Below are 15830 nucleotides of genomic sequence, written 5' to 3' on the forward strand. Positions count from 1 at the left end.
TTTGCTTTTTATGTGTATCTGTTGTATATTTTTTGATTCAAGATTACCATGAGACTTGCAAATAAGATTTTATAACATATTGCTTTAAGCTGGTGGCAACTTAACCTTGATTGCATAAACAACAAACAAACCAGCAAAGAGAAAACTAACAAAAACTCTACACATTAACTTCATCCCCCTGCTTTTTAACGTTCTATTGCTTCTATTTACATTTTATTATACTGTCTTTACCTTGAAAAGTTGTTGTAGTTATTATTTTTGATAGGTTCATCATTTAGTCTTTCTACTCAAGATATGAGGAGTTTACACACCAAAATAACAATATTATAATATTCTTTGTTTTTCTGTGTAATTACTATTACCAGTGAGTTTTTCACCTTCAGATGGTTTCTTATTGTTCATTAATGTTCTCTTCTGTTTCAGATTGAAGAACTTCCTTTAGCATTTCTTGTAGGACTGCTCTGGTGTTGACAAAATCCTTCAGCTTTTGTTTGTCTGGGAAAGTCTTTGTTTTGTTTCTCCTTCATGTTTAAAGGATATTTTCACTGGATAGATTCTAGGATAGAAGTTTTTTCCTTTAGCACTGTAAATATGTTATGCTTCTCTCTCCTGGCCTGTACAGTTTCTGCTGAGAAGTCTACAGCCAGATGTATTGGAGCTCTTTTGTATATTATTTGTTACTTTTCTCTTGTGGCTTTTAGGATCATTTCTTTTTCCTTGACATTTGGGAGCTTGATTATTAAATGTCTTGAGATAGTCTTATTTGGGTTAAATCGGCTTGGTGTTCTATACTCTTCTTGTACTTGAATATTGATATCTTTCTCTAGGCTTAGGAAGTTCTCTGCCGTATCCCCTTAAATAAACTTTGTATCCTTATCTCTCTCTCTCTCTACTTCCTTTTTAAGGCCAACAATTCTCAGATTTGCCCTTCTGAGGCATTTTTTAGACCTTATAGGCATGCTTCATTCTTTTTTACTATTTTTCCTTTTGCCTCCTCTAACTGGGTATTTTCAAATAGCCTGTCTTCAAGTGCACTAATTCTTTCTTCTGCTTGATCAGTTCTGCTGTTAAGGGACTTCAGTATGTCAATAGCATTTTTCAACTCCAGAATTTCTACTTCATACTTTTTAATTATTTTAATCTCCTTGTTAAATTTTTCTGATGGGATTCTGAATTCTTTTTGCTGGGCTTACTCAAAACAGCTATTTTGAATTTTCTGTCTGAAAAGTCACTCATCTCTGTCTCTCTGGGATTGGCCACTGGTGCCTTATTTAGTTTGTTTGGTGAGGTCACATTTTCCTGGACAGTCCTGATGCTTGTAAATGTTCATCTGTGTCTGCACATTGAAGAGTTAGGAATTTATTGTAGTATTTGCAAATCTGGGCTTATTTGTACTCATCCTTCTTGGGAGATTTTCAACTTTTCAAAGGGACTCACTCAGGTGTTGTGATATAGATCTTTGGTGACTGTAGCCATATCTGCATTAGGGGGCACTGCAAGCCTAGTAATGCTGTGGCTCTTGCAGACTCATAGAGGTACTGCCTTGGTGGTCTTGGGTGAGATCCAGAATTCCTTGGGAATACGATGCAGAAATGTTGGTTCTCATCCTTTACTTTCTCTCAAACAAATGTAGTCTCTCTCTCTGTGCTGAGCTGCCTGGAGCCGGGGTAGGGGTAATACAAGCGCCACCAACACTGGAAGTGCACTGAATCAGACCCAAAGTCAAGACAGCACTAAGTCTCACCTAAGGCCCACAGTGACCACTGCCTGTCTATCATCAATGTTCACTCAAGGCCCAAGGGCTCTTCTGTTCGCTTGTGGTAAATGTTGTCAGGCTTGGGTCTCTCCTTTCAGAGCAATGGGCTCCCCCCTACCCAGGGCAGGTCCAGAAATGCTGTCCAGGAGCCAAGGCCTGGAATTAGGGACCCCCAGGAGCTTAGTACTCTATCCTACTGTGACCATGCTGACACCCAAGCTATAAGACAAAGTCCCCTTTACTCTTCCCTCTCCTTTCCTCTAGAAAAATAAGTCCTTCCCCATAGCCACCACATCTGGGAATGTGCTAGGTCACATCTGAAGCCAGTCCAGCTCTGAGTCTCACCCAAGGTTCACAATGAGTACAACCTGGCTACCACTGCTGATTACTGAGGACCTAAGGGTTTATCAGTCAGCAAGTGACAAGTTCTGCTGGGACTGGACCCTGCATTTCAAAGCAGCAGGTTCCCTCTGGCTCAGGATGTGTCTAAAAATGACATCCAGGAGCAAGGTCCTAGAATGGGGGCCTTAGGACTCTCACAGGTGCCCTGTTCTACTGTGGTTTAGCTGATATACAAGTTGCAAGACAAAAATCCTCTTTATTCTCCTCTCTCCTCTTCTCAAGCAGAATGAAGGAGTCTCTCCCAGAGCTGTGAGCTGCACCACCTGGGGTCAGGGGAGGGGTGAGGAAAGCACTCCCTTGGCCACCCATGCTGCTGTGTCACTAAGTCACATGCACCCCAAGTCCACTGGCTCCAAACCCAGCATGGAAACAAGACTTGCCCTGAAATTGCAGTCCTTTTGCTTTAGACTGCCTTTTAAGTTAATTTAGGACCCCAGGGTTCTTTAACCCACAGTGGTGGGGCTTGCCAGAACTCAGGTTCCAACCTCTAGGATGGGCAATTCATCTCTCATTGAGGCTGCTCTAAATGCTTCCTCCATAGGCCCTGGCTGAGTTCTGCTCCATGTTGCTTTCCATTGTGACAGGGCAACACTGAGTTCCAATACAAAGTCCTACAATTACTGAATTTTCCCACCCCAAAACTCAGAAATTCTCTCTCTATGCCATGCAGCTGCTGTCAGGGGGTGGGGAGGGGCAGTGTAGGCAATTCAAGATTGTCTCTTCTATCTTTGTTAGTGCCTCTTTCCTTAATACGATGTTACAACCAGTTACTGTGATTGCTCACCTTACTTTTGGTTCTTATGAAGGTACTTTTTTGTGTGGATAGTTGTTCAATTTGGTATTCCTGTTGAAGTTATAATCACTGGAGGCTTCTATTTGGCCATCTAGCTCTGTTTTCACCGGTCCCAAATATGTTCCATCGCTACATCAGATATATTTTTTTCTCTTGAACTTAGATTTGATTCCATCTCATGACTTCTATGTGCTATTTTGCTCTTTGAATAATTGAAATGCAATTATAATAGATGTTTAAATGTCCTTGTCTGCAATTCTAATACCAGTGTCAGTTCCAGATGAGTTTTGATTGATTGAGTTTTCTTATTCAAAGTCATATTTTTCTGCCTCTTTTATGTCTGCTCATCTTTCAGCAATGCCAGATATTGTGATTTTACCTTTTTCAGTGCTAGACATTTTTATATTCCTATAAATATTTTTATACTTGGTTCTGCAATGCAGTTAATTTAGTTGAAATAATTTAATTTTTTCAGATCTTTTTTTAAGATCTGTTAGTTGGGACAAGAGTGGCATTTTGTTGAGAGCTAATTATTTTCTATTACTAAGACCCTGCTAAAGGCTCTAACCAATGTTCCATGAAATGCAAAGCTTTCCAGTCTGGCTATTTCTAGCTTTTTGTGAGCACTGGGTACTATTCCTTCTATTCTCTTTGAAAAGTCCTTTCCCTAGCCTCAGGTAGTTTCCTCACATGCATATGCTGATTAGTACTCTGGTGGGTAATCAAGGGGAATCCTCTATAATTTTCCTCAGCTCTGCCTTTCTCTTTACCGCCCTTTTCTCTGCACAGCTCTCTAGTCTGAATTACTTTCTCCCACAAACTACCCACCGTAGTCTTCCTAGACTCTCAGCTCCATTTCAGCAAGAGGGTCAGAGTAGCTAGATAAAAACTGACTGGAGATGGAAGAGAAAGAATAAGGAAGGGATAGGGAGAAGACCATGTAGGACCTTGGAAGCCATTATAAGACTTTAACATTGAGTGGTATAAAAAGCTCTTAGCAAGTATTGAGAAGAGTAACTTCATCTGCCTTGAGATATGGTTTGACAAAAAGACTGAAGGGAATCAGAATTAGGCCCTAATCAGAATTAATCCCTAATTGGGAGACCAACTGGGAACTGATGGTAAGAGGTAATGGTGGCTCAGACAAAAATGGCATCAGTGAGAGTAGTGAGAACAGTCTAATTCTGGGTTTATTCTGAAGGTTGAGCTAACAGTATTGGCTGACGAATTTGATGTCAGTGATTTGCATGTTCAATGTAGAGTTTCACCTTGAGAGATATTAAAATCCATTCTTAACATGAACATCGTGGCCATGCTTAACATGAAGAGCTATGAGCGAGTTATAAGGTTAGAAACACATCTTTCCAGAAAAATAAAAAATTGAAATCACAATTTAAAAAGTGCTTCTATATTCTTTTCTAATAGCTAAAGATATAGAGAGCCCAAGGTTTAACAATATCAATCTTTACAGGATTCCTGTAAAGGATTCAACTTTAATCTCAATAATAAGGTATCACTTTACCTAAAGCATAATACAGTAATTGAAATGCTAAATACAATTTTTTTTGTTGTTGTTTAGGGTGGGAGTGATTTAAAAAAGAACTCAAGATTTGACTTACACACTTATTCCTTTATCCTCTTTAACATGACTATCACAGATCTTCAATTTTATAAAATCCCTGCTCCTCTGGTAAAGGTGTCCCTTGGCTCTTATACCAGCTTTGCTATAAAATCAAGTCCATGTGTGGGAGGTCCAAATTCCATGCTACAGCTCTCCTTGAGTCCTGAAAGTGAAGGAGCAATGCAATCCTTTCACTCCAGCTTCAGCTTACTTTCAATTTCTTGCAGCTGTTCCATTTGTAGGCGGTTTGGAAACCAAACATGCCTCAGCTAGGAGTGGAAAGTGAGATTCCTGCCTTTTTCCTTCCTAAATATGTACCTTATCTTTGCCTCAATTTTGAGGAAATCAAATATCATTAGATTTCCAAAAATATTTATCTTGGAGCTTTGGGAGAATTCCTAGTTAGTGAGAAAGTGCTATTTCAAAGAAGGCAGGGAATAAATCTCCTGATGATGTAGACATCCCAAGCAATTGCATTACTCTAGTTGCCAAAGGCAGACCCAGACCTTCTGTGGCCTCCCTGTTTAGTTGGGGGCCTTTGGGAGAAGATCTTACTTGGCAGAATTCCAAGAGGAAGCCAATTAAAGTTCAGTGGGAGCATTAATGCTTTAATTTCAATAACCAATCAAATCAACACTCAGTAGCCACATGAGAAGAGCTGGAGAGGTGCTGAATTAATATTTATTCCCATGAAATATATAAAGATGTTCTCATTCTTGAAGGAAAATTGAAACCTGATCGATAGATGTGGGGGCCCAAACTTTTAGCTTAATTCCCCTAACACTACCCCGTGCTTGGTGGCTACCCAGAGAATAAGCAATTATGAGGTAGTTGGGACGGGAAACATCCAAACTCCAGTCTGCAGCTCCTACGCTGAAAATATAAAATGAGATTTCTCAGACCTAGAGAGGTGTTGAGATACTTTTCTATTTTCTTCTCCTTTGTCTGCTTATACTGCAGTGGGCTTTTTTCTGAATTTGCTGTTATGAGAAATTTAATGGCCTTTCCACCTATGACAGATTTTGGAAGCAAAATCCATAGGCCATATATAACACCAACCCTGGTTGCTACAGCCTGAACCTGAACAATATGAATTGTTAAGTATTGGAGCTCCAAGTGTTTAGTTATGGTTAATTTATAACTAAACACACTAGTATTTAGTGGAACAAAAAGGTCATTAGTGTCTTACTAGGAAGCAATTAAATTAACAGCTCAAAGCCATTCATCAAATCACAAAACAGATGCTGAACTTTTCTGTAGGAAATCAGATTCTACAATGCAGGAAAAAAACTAAATTCAAAACATAGTAAAACACATCCACCTCCCTCCCTCAGCTTCTTTCAAAACAAAAATCCACCTCTTTCATCCGCATCCAGAGTCCCAGAGTTCTTTACATTTTAGAGAGAGGCCCAGTCTGAGAAGAAAAAACTCACACACAAATTCAAAGTGCTTTATCTATCTTCCCTCTCAACAACAATTAACACAGAAAATTTCTGTGACCACATGTGTGTATGTGTATGGGGGCAATATTCCCTACCACCAAGCAAGCAATCAATTTTGCAGCAGCTACCAAATGGGTGTCTTCCAATTCAATTCTGACACTGTCTTCCTGGAAAAAGTATCAACTCTCACAGGTTGGAGGCTCAGTCCACAAGACTGCTCTCCCATCCAGTGTCAATCACAAGCCCCATGTTATTTTGCCTATGCTTCTGACTGACCAGCTATAAATTATAGTTCCCACATCCCCCTCTTCAAGTTTGATTAATTTGCTAGAGTGGCTCACAGCAATCAGGGAAGCACTGATGCTTACCAGTTTATTACAAAGGATATTTCAAAGAATACAAATAAACAGCCAGATGAAGAGATATATGGGGAGAGGTCTGGAAGGGTCCTGAGTGAAGCAGCCTCTGTTCCCATGGAGCTGGGATGCTCCACCCTCCCAGCATATGGATGAGTTCTTGTTCACCTTCCTGCAAGCCTCCATGTGTTCAGCTATTTGGAAGCTCTCCAAAGCCATCCTTTTGGGTCGTTATGTAGGCGTGATTGATTAAACCATTGTCCACTGGCAATTGACATGGTTTGGAGCTGTGTCCCCACCCAAATCTCATGGTCACTTGTAATCCCCAATGTTGGGGGTGATTGGATTATGGGGGCAGTTTCTCATGAATGGTTTACCACCATCCTCTTGAGGCTGTCCTTGAGATACTGAGTGAGTTCTCATGAGATTTGGTTGTTTAAAAGTGTAGCACCTATGCCCTCTGTTGTTCCTGCTCCTGCCATGTGAGACACCTCACTTCCCCTTTGCCTTCTGCCAAGACTGGAAGCTTCTTGAGACCTCACAAGAGGCAGAAGCTGCTATGCTTCCTGTACAGCCTGCAACCTCTTTTCTTTATAAATTACTCAGTCTCAGGCATTTCTTTATAGCGATGCAAGAATGGCGTGATACAGTGATCAAGTTAACCTTCAGTCCCTCTCCCCTTCCCAGAGGTTTGGGGTGTGGATGAAAGTCCCAACCCTCTAATCCCTCTAATCATATCTTGATCTTTCTTGTGACCAGCTTCAGAATGAAGCTACTAAGGGCTGCCAGCCATCAGTCATGCAAAAATACATCACTTTGGAGATTCTAAGGATTTTAAGAGTTGTATGCCAGAAAATGGGGTCAAAGACCAAATATATATATTTCACAATATCACACCATACATCCTCTGAATCCTAGGCAGAGGTTCCCTAATGTCAATTCTTATCTTCTACACACCCACAGGCCCAACAGAGTGTGGAAGCTGCCAAGGCTTGGGGCTTGCACCCTCTGAAGCCATGGCCCAAGCTGTACCTTGGCCCCGTTAGCCATAGCTGGAAATGGAGTGGCTGAGATGCAGGGCACCATGTCCTGAGGCTACACAGAGCAGCAGGAGCCCTGATCCCAGCAGATGAAACCATTTATCCCTCCTAGGCCTCTGGGCCTGTGATGGGAGGGGCTGCCACAAAGGTCTCTGACATGCCCTGGAGACATTTTCCCCATTGCCTTGGCTATTAACATTCAGCTCTTCATTACTTATGCAAATTTCTGCAGCTGGCTTGAATGCCTCCCCAGATAATGGGTTTTTCTTTCTACCACATGGTCAGGCTGCAAATTTTCCAAACTTTTATGCTCTGCTTCCCTTTTAAACATAAATTTGAATTTCAGACCATCTCTTTGTCAACAGCATATGACTGTATGCTTTTAGCAGAAGCCAGGTCACTTCCTGAATGCTTTGCTGCTTAGAAATTTCTTCTGTCATATACCCTAAGTCATCTCTCTCAAGTTCAAAGTTCCACAGATCTCTAGGGCAGGGCAAAATGCTCCCAGTCTCTTTGCTAAAGCATAGCAAGGGTGACCTTTACTCCAGTTCCCAATAAGTTCCTCATCTCCATCTGAGTCTAGACTTCATTGTCCATATCACTATCAGCATTTTGGTCAAAACCATTCAACAAGTCTCTAAGAAATTCCAAACTTTCCAACATCTTCCTGTCTTCTGAGCCCTCCAAACCATTCCAGGCTCTGCCCATTACCCAGTTCCAAAGTCAATTCCTCATTTTCAGGTATCTTTATAGCAATGTCCCACTTTTTTTGGTACCAATATTCTGTATTAGTCCATTTTTACACTGCTATAAAGAATTACCTGAGACTGAGTAATTTATAAAGAAAAGAGGTTTAATTGACTCCCAGTTCTGTGTGGCTGGGGAGGCCTCAGGACACCTACAAACATGGCAGAAGGCAAAGGAGAAGCAAGCACCTTCTTCACAAGGTGGCAGGAGAGAAAGAGAGGGGCGGGGAAAGTGCCACACTTTTAAACCATCAGATTTCATGAGAACTCACTCACTCACTATCATGAGAACAGCATGGGGGAAACCGCCCCCATGATCTAATCACCTCCCACTAGCTCCCTCCCTTGACACACTGGGATTACAATTCAAGATAAGATTTGGGTGGGGACACACAGCTAAACCATATCACTCAGTTTCAATAATGGACAGATCAACCAGACAGAAAGTTAACAAGGAAATACGGAAATTGAGCTTTACTTTAGACAAAATGAACCTAATCGATATACACAAAACTTTTCATCCAACAGAGGCAGAATATACATTTTTCTCTAGTGCATATGAAACATTCTCCAGGATAGACCATATGGTAGGCCACACAACAAGTCTTAACACATTTTAAGATTAAAATCATATCAAGTGTTGTTTCCAACCACAATGGTATGAAACTAGACAGAATCAACAACAGGAGGAATTTTGGAAAATTCACAAATATGTGGAAATTAAACAACATGCTCTGAACAACCAATGAATCAAAGAAGAAATCAAAAGGGAAATTTAAAAATATCTTGACAGAAACAACAATGGAAATACAATATACCAAAACCTATGGGATGCAGCTTAAAAGCAGTTGTAAGAATAAAGTTTATGGCAATAAGTGGCTATATTGAAAAAGAAGAAAGATCCCAAATAAATATCCTGATATTGTGCCTCAAGGAACTAGAAAAAGAACAAGTTAAACCCAAACTTAGCAGAAGGAAGAAAATAATAAATAACGGAACAGAAATAAATCAAATAGGGGATAGAAAAAACATTTAAAAAATCAATGAAACTAAGAGTTACTTTTTTGTAAAAGTAAACAAAATCAACAGACCCTTAGCCAGGCCAGAGAGAGAGAGAAGATTCAAATACATACAAGTAGAAATGAAAGTGGAAACATCACAACAGATGCGTAAGAAATGAAAGGATAATAAGGAACTATTATCAACAATTACATGTCAACAAATCTGATAACCTAAAGGAAGTGGATAAATTCCTAGTAAAATACAACCTAGCAAAGTTGAATCAGGAAGAGATAGAAAGTCTGAATGGACCAATAACACACAAAGAGATTAAAGTAGTGCATTAAAACCTCCCAACAAAGAAAAGCCCAGGAACACATGACTTTACAGATGAATTCTGCCAAACTTTCAAAGAATAATTAACATTAACATTTCTTAAACTGTTCCAAAAAAATAAAGCTGGAGGGAATACTTCCCAACACATTTACAAAACCACTGTCATTACGAACCTATGGCAAAGACACCACAAAGAAATAAAACTATAAGCCAATATTTCTGATGAATATTGATGCAAAAATCCTCAATGAAATATCAGCAGAACTGAATTCAACTACATGCCAAAAAAGCATACATTATCATCAAGTGGGATTTATCTCTGGCAAGCAAGGCTGGTTTTACATGTGTAAATCAATCAATGCGATATATCACATTAACAGACTGGAAGACAACAACCACATAATCACATCAATTGATGCAGAAAAAGCATTGAACAAAGTTCAGCATCCTTTCTTTAGAAAAACTCTTAACAGTTTTGGTACAGAAGGAAAGTTTCTCAATATAATAAAGGCCATTTACAGAAAACCATGAGCTAAGATCATAATCAATGGGGAGAAATTGAAAGCTTTTCCTCTATGATCTGGTACAAGGCAAGTATGCCCGCTTTCACCACTTCTAGTCAACATAGTCCGGGAAGTACTATCAAAGGAAGTTAGACAAGAGAAATAAATAAAAATTATCCAGATCAGAAAGAAAGAAGTAAAATTATAGCTATTTGTGGCTGACATTATCATATATGTAAAAACTTTCAGAGACTCAAAACAAAAAACTGTTAGATCTAATAAATGAATTAAGTAAAGTTGTAGAATATAAAATCAACATACAAGCCAGGTACAGTGGCTCATGCCTGTAATCCCAGCACTTTGGGAGGTTGAGGCGGGTGGATCACTTCAGGTCAGGAGTTTGAGACCAGCCTGGTCAACATGGCAAATCTTGTCTCTACTAAAAATACAAAAATTAGCCAGGCATGGTGGCTTGTGCCTGTAGTCCCAGCTGCTCAGGAGGCTGAGGCATGAGACTGGCTTGAGCCTGAGAGGCGGGGGTTGCAGTGAGCTGAGATCACACCACTGAACTCCAGCCTGGGTAACTAAGCAAGACTCAATCTTAAATAAATAGATAAAAGCAACATACAAAAATCTGTGGCATTTCTAGACACAAAAAAATAGCCTAGCCAAAAGAGAAATTGAGAAAACAATCCCACTTAAAATAGCATCAAAAAAAAAAAAACCATAGGAATAAATTTAACCAAGAAGGTGAAAGACCTGTATACTAAAAACTACAAAATATAGAGGAAAAAATTGAAGAGGACACAAATAAATAAAAAGATAGTCCATGTTCATGCATCAAAATGATTAATATTGTTAAAATGTCCATACTGCCTAAACCAATATATATGTTCAATGTAATCCTTATCAAAATCTCAATGGCATTTTTCACAGAAATAGAAAAAAAAATCCTGAAATTTATGTGAAACTACAAGGGACCCCAAATAGTCAAAGCAATTCCGGGGAAAAAAAGTTTGGGGCATCAAACTTCCTGATTTAAAATTATATTACAAAACTATAGTAATAAAAATAGTATAGTATGGGAGGAAAAACAGACACATAGAGCGGTAGAACAGTATAGAGGTTCTAGAAACACATCCAAACATATATGGCCAATGAATTTTTGACAAGAATACCAGAAAGACGATGAAAAAAGAATAGTCTATTCAATAAATGGTGCTGGGAAAGAATGAAACTGGACTCTTAACAACATATACAAAAATTAACTCAAAATGGATAAAATACCTAAATATAAGACCTGAAACCATGAAATTCCTGGAAGGAAACATAGGGGGAAAATTCTTTTACATGGGCCTTGGCAATAATTTCTTGGATGTCATACCAAAACCTCAGGCTACACAAGCAAAAATAAATAAATGGGACTACATCAAGCTAAAAAGTTTTCACACAGCAAAGGAAATAATAAACAAAATGAAATGGCATCCTACAGGCTGGGAAAAAATATTTGCAAATGATATATGAGATAAAGGGTTAATATCCAAGATTTATAAAGAACTTATATAAGTCAATAGCAAGAAAACCTACAACCCTATTAAAAATGAGCAAAGGACTTGAACAGTAATTTCTCCAAAGATGACATAAAATGGTCAAAGGTATAAGAAAAAATGTTCAACATCACTAGTCATCAGGGAAACGCAAATCAAAATCACTATGAGATACCCCCTCATACCTATTAGGATAATTATTATCAAAAAGACAAAAGATAACAAGTTTTGGCAAAGGCGGAAGAAAGGAAACTCTCATATATTGTTGGTGGGAATGTAGATTGGTGCGGCCATTTTGGAAGACAATACAGAGGCTCCTAAAGAAATTAAAAATAGAGCTACCACATAATCCAGCAATCTCTCTTCTGGGTATACACCCAAAGGCAATAAAATCACCACCTAGTAAAGCCTCTGCATTCTATTCCCATGTTCATTGTAGCATTATTTACAATAGTCAAGATATGGAAAAAAATCTAGGTGTCTGTCAATGAACAAATGGATAAAAAAAAATAGTGTGCATGTGTATATATAGACATGTGTGCATATGTATTTATTATTCTGCCTCCACCTAGGGGGTAGATCTTGCCATTTGCCTCAAAGTGGATGGACCTGGAGGCATTATGCTAAGTGAAATAAGCTAGACACAAAAAGAAAAGTATTGCTTAATCTCACTTATATGTAGAATCTTAAAAAAAAAATAAAAGGTCAAATATATAGAGATAGAGAATAAAAGCAGTGCTTACCAGGATCAGGGTTGGGAGGAGGAAATGAAGATATATAGGTCAAAGAATACAGAGTAGCAAATATGTAGGATGAACAAGTTGAAGTATCAAATGTATCTAATATACAACATGAGAACTATAGTTAATAATAATGTATTGGATTCAGAATTTTTGCTGAATGAATGGACTATAACTGCGCATGCCACAGGGCAAAAAAAAAAAAAAATTAGTAACTATGTAAGATGATGAATTTGTCCCACTGTAGTAACCATTTTAATATATATGTATATGTGTGCATATATATGTATTTATCTTATATCATGTTGTTTACTTTAAATATATACAATAAAATTTATTTTTAAAAAAGCAATCAACAGAACAATTCCCAAGACTTACTCATGAAGCCATCCTCCTCTTTCCCCTGCAACCCACCAACAGCATTTCCTCGCGAAGAGTGTGCTGTTTTTTGGCAGCCAATGTTTAAGTAGTAAGATTATTGTCAGACCATAAAACAATATGTTCAAATTATGTGACACGAAATGCAATATTGCTGAGGTGGTATTTGTGCCTCTCTAAAAATAACTTTCAAATTTAAATTACATTTGATAGAAAGTTTTAAAAATATTTATTGACTATCTGCCATGTACTTGGAATGTAATACGACTAATAATGTATACGTTAGTATACATTATTACATATTACATATACATATGTATATGACTATTAATAGTATAAGCTATTATAAAGACTAATAAAACATTGCCTTATTACTAAGATACGAAGACTAATAAAACACAATCTCACCATTGCATATAATCTAGGGAATGTGCTAGAAGGACATAAATATGGCATATTAAAAGTCATGGGCTTTGGACCTAGAAAGACTGGATTCTGGTCTTGACATTGTCATTTATTAGTCAATTGTCTTTGGGAAATTAGCTTAATTCACCTAAGCCTCAGCAGGTTCATATGTTCAGTGAAAATTATACATAACACATGGAGTTGTTTTAAAGATCAAATGGGAAAATGATACATTAGCAAGAATTGGAGAGCACATTCAGATTAAGATAATTTGAGGAGAGTTGAACAAAAAGACTCTTCATAAAAGTGGGAGCAAGGTTTAAGGAGACCACACAGGGCAATGGAATACCCCGTGACCAGTATTAGTGGGCCTCCCTATAGGTGGTGGGCAGGGAGGTGGTGGCAGTTACCAGAACTTTGGAGTACAGAGGACAATATGAAAAGGGTAGCCTGACAGAAGCTAAGACTTTTTATGGACTTCACAGTGAGCTTATAGTGAGCCTTTCCTCCCTTTCTCAATCCCCTACCAGGGTTCCCCATGGCTGAACTCAAGGTCACCCACTGAAAGAACAAAAATGGCTTATTTCTCTAAGTGCAGAAAGCAGGACATTGAAGGCTGGGAAAAGGATCTAAGAGGACTAGTAGATGACATCTATCCTAAATTACTTAAACATCTAGGGTACATAACTATAAATGATCCTAATAATAATGTGTTTGTTATGTATGAACTTTGCTAAGCAGTATGTATGCACTTTATCATTTAATCCTATAATAAAGATATAGTTATTATGTCTAAACTATATATTACCTGAGGCAATGCACTATTAAGTAACTTTGAAAAGCTAAATCAAGTAGGAATTCACACCCAAATCTGACTCCAGAGTTTACGCCTACTATGATGTACTGTCTCCCACTTAATAGATAAATACTGATTAATTGATGCTGTTAAGATTTCCCATAGCTGTAATCTGCATTCTTAACTTCATGCAGCCACTGGCTTTCCTTGCAATTCATCTCAAGTTCATCAACTTCAGGTCTGGGCAGTCCTTCACTCTCCTTGATAAGTAAAGTGACAATTAAATCAAACCAGTTATACTGAGAATCTCTTTAAAAATTCAGTATGAGAAGACTCAAGTTATTGTTACAAGCACACTATTACATCATGACTATCATATCCCCCACTTTGCTATTATCTCAACGTGACAGTGGACAAGCAACCTAGTCCCTCAACTCGTTTCCTCACAAGTAAATTGGCAAAACTGGGGAAGGAGGGCAAACTGGGTGAGAGGATCTTGACAGTCTCCACTGTACAATTACATGAATTTATTATGTTTTACAAGGTATGAAACGCTCATGATGTATCTATATTCATTTAGTGATTTGTTGTAATGGGGCTTCCTCTCTCAATGTGTTCAGAATAGAGTTCGACATTGATTAGATTATGACTGATATTTTTTCTAGTATAACACTTTCACCAAGATAAACCTATCCCAATATTCACAGTACACATCAGAAATAAAGCAGAAACTCAAACATGAAAAGGCAATATATCAAATGAGAACAGTTAACTTTCACTGAGTATTTACTATATTCCAAACATTGTACTAAATATTGAACAGGTTTTAAGTAATTTAGTAAATCAATAATTAAATTAAGAGTTAGGAATGTCACCCCAATTTTTAGTAACTGGCTAACGTTGGGAGACAATTCCCCATGGATCTCTAGCATTTCTTCATGTCTTGTGAACAGTGGCACAATCGATTCTTATCTTTCCAAGTATGTTTTATAATATTGGATGATAGAGATAGTGACTGTTTTGGAATAGAGGTCAGGTTTGCATACTACTCATTATAAAATATTCAAATTCTTTAAGCTCAGAGTTCCTAAGCTGTGACACAGACTCACTTTCTGTACATATAACATCAGGCTGGGCAATCCCACATCACTTCCATGAGACTGACGGATTGAGGGAGAGAACAAAGGGAACTGATACAAACTTGATGCTCATTCTGCTGGCTATGCTGTGAAAACAAAGTCCTTTGTTTCTGATCCAAGAGCCTCATGTTTTATGCCAGCATGCATGAAACTATGGCCAGTTAACTTAACTTGCAAGTAGGATAAAAGAACCTCCACAATTATTGACAGTGATGTGACCTTGAACAATTAATTTTACTAATGGTTATTTATTTTTGAATTTTAAAATTTTTCCAAATGCACATTTCTTCAAGTGTCTATATATAAGCAGTTGATAGAAACAAACAAATGAAGTTTGTATTTGTAATGAAAGCATGAGATGGGGGTACAGTAGGAATAGCAAATATGTATTGGACACCCATTCTGTACCAAGTCCTGGTCTAGGGGAGGAAGGAGATAGAAAATAAACAATTAACAAATGAACACTTAATATAAAATGAAGTAGTGATAAATGTCAAGAAGATAAAACAAGCAGAGACAGATAGAGTGGCAGGGGTTGCTATTTTTGATAGGATTGTCAAGAAAGGACTCTTTTTTGGATTCCACATATGAGATTGTGCACTTCTACGGCCATACCTCCCAAACACGCTTGATTTCATCTGAGATTACACAGTATTTGTCTTCCTGTGCCTGGCTTATTTCACTTAGCATAATGTCTTCCAAATACATCCAGGTTATTGCAAATGACGGAGTTTTTCCCCTTTTAAAGACTGAATCATATTTAGTTGTGCACATATACCACATTTTCTGTATCCATCCATCTGAAGATGATGGACACCTAGGTTGCTTCCA

At 38.1% G+C, this 15830-nt stretch overlaps 1 long non-coding RNA gene across 2 annotated transcripts in view; it reads right to left on the reverse strand.

The window, feature by feature from the left end:
• Positions 1 to 15830, reverse strand: part of LOC134733700 (uncharacterized) — a 345729-nt gene that overhangs the window by 72874 nt on the left and 257025 nt on the right. Inside the window, exon 3 of one of the 2 annotated variants that reach the window (XR_010117330.1) lies at positions 4638 to 4735. The exons of the other annotated variant lie outside the window; for it this stretch is intronic. This is a non-coding gene — a long non-coding RNA (uncharacterized lncRNA). Of the gene's footprint in view, positions 1 to 4637; positions 4736 to 15830 lie in introns of those variants that run through there. 2 annotated transcript variants of the gene reach the window in all.

This window comes from Symphalangus syndactylus, chromosome 12, assembly GCF_028878055.3.
Source record: "Symphalangus syndactylus isolate Jambi chromosome 12, NHGRI_mSymSyn1-v2.1_pri, whole genome shotgun sequence".
Classification (NCBI taxonomy): domain Eukaryota; kingdom Metazoa; phylum Chordata; class Mammalia; order Primates; family Hylobatidae; genus Symphalangus; species Symphalangus syndactylus.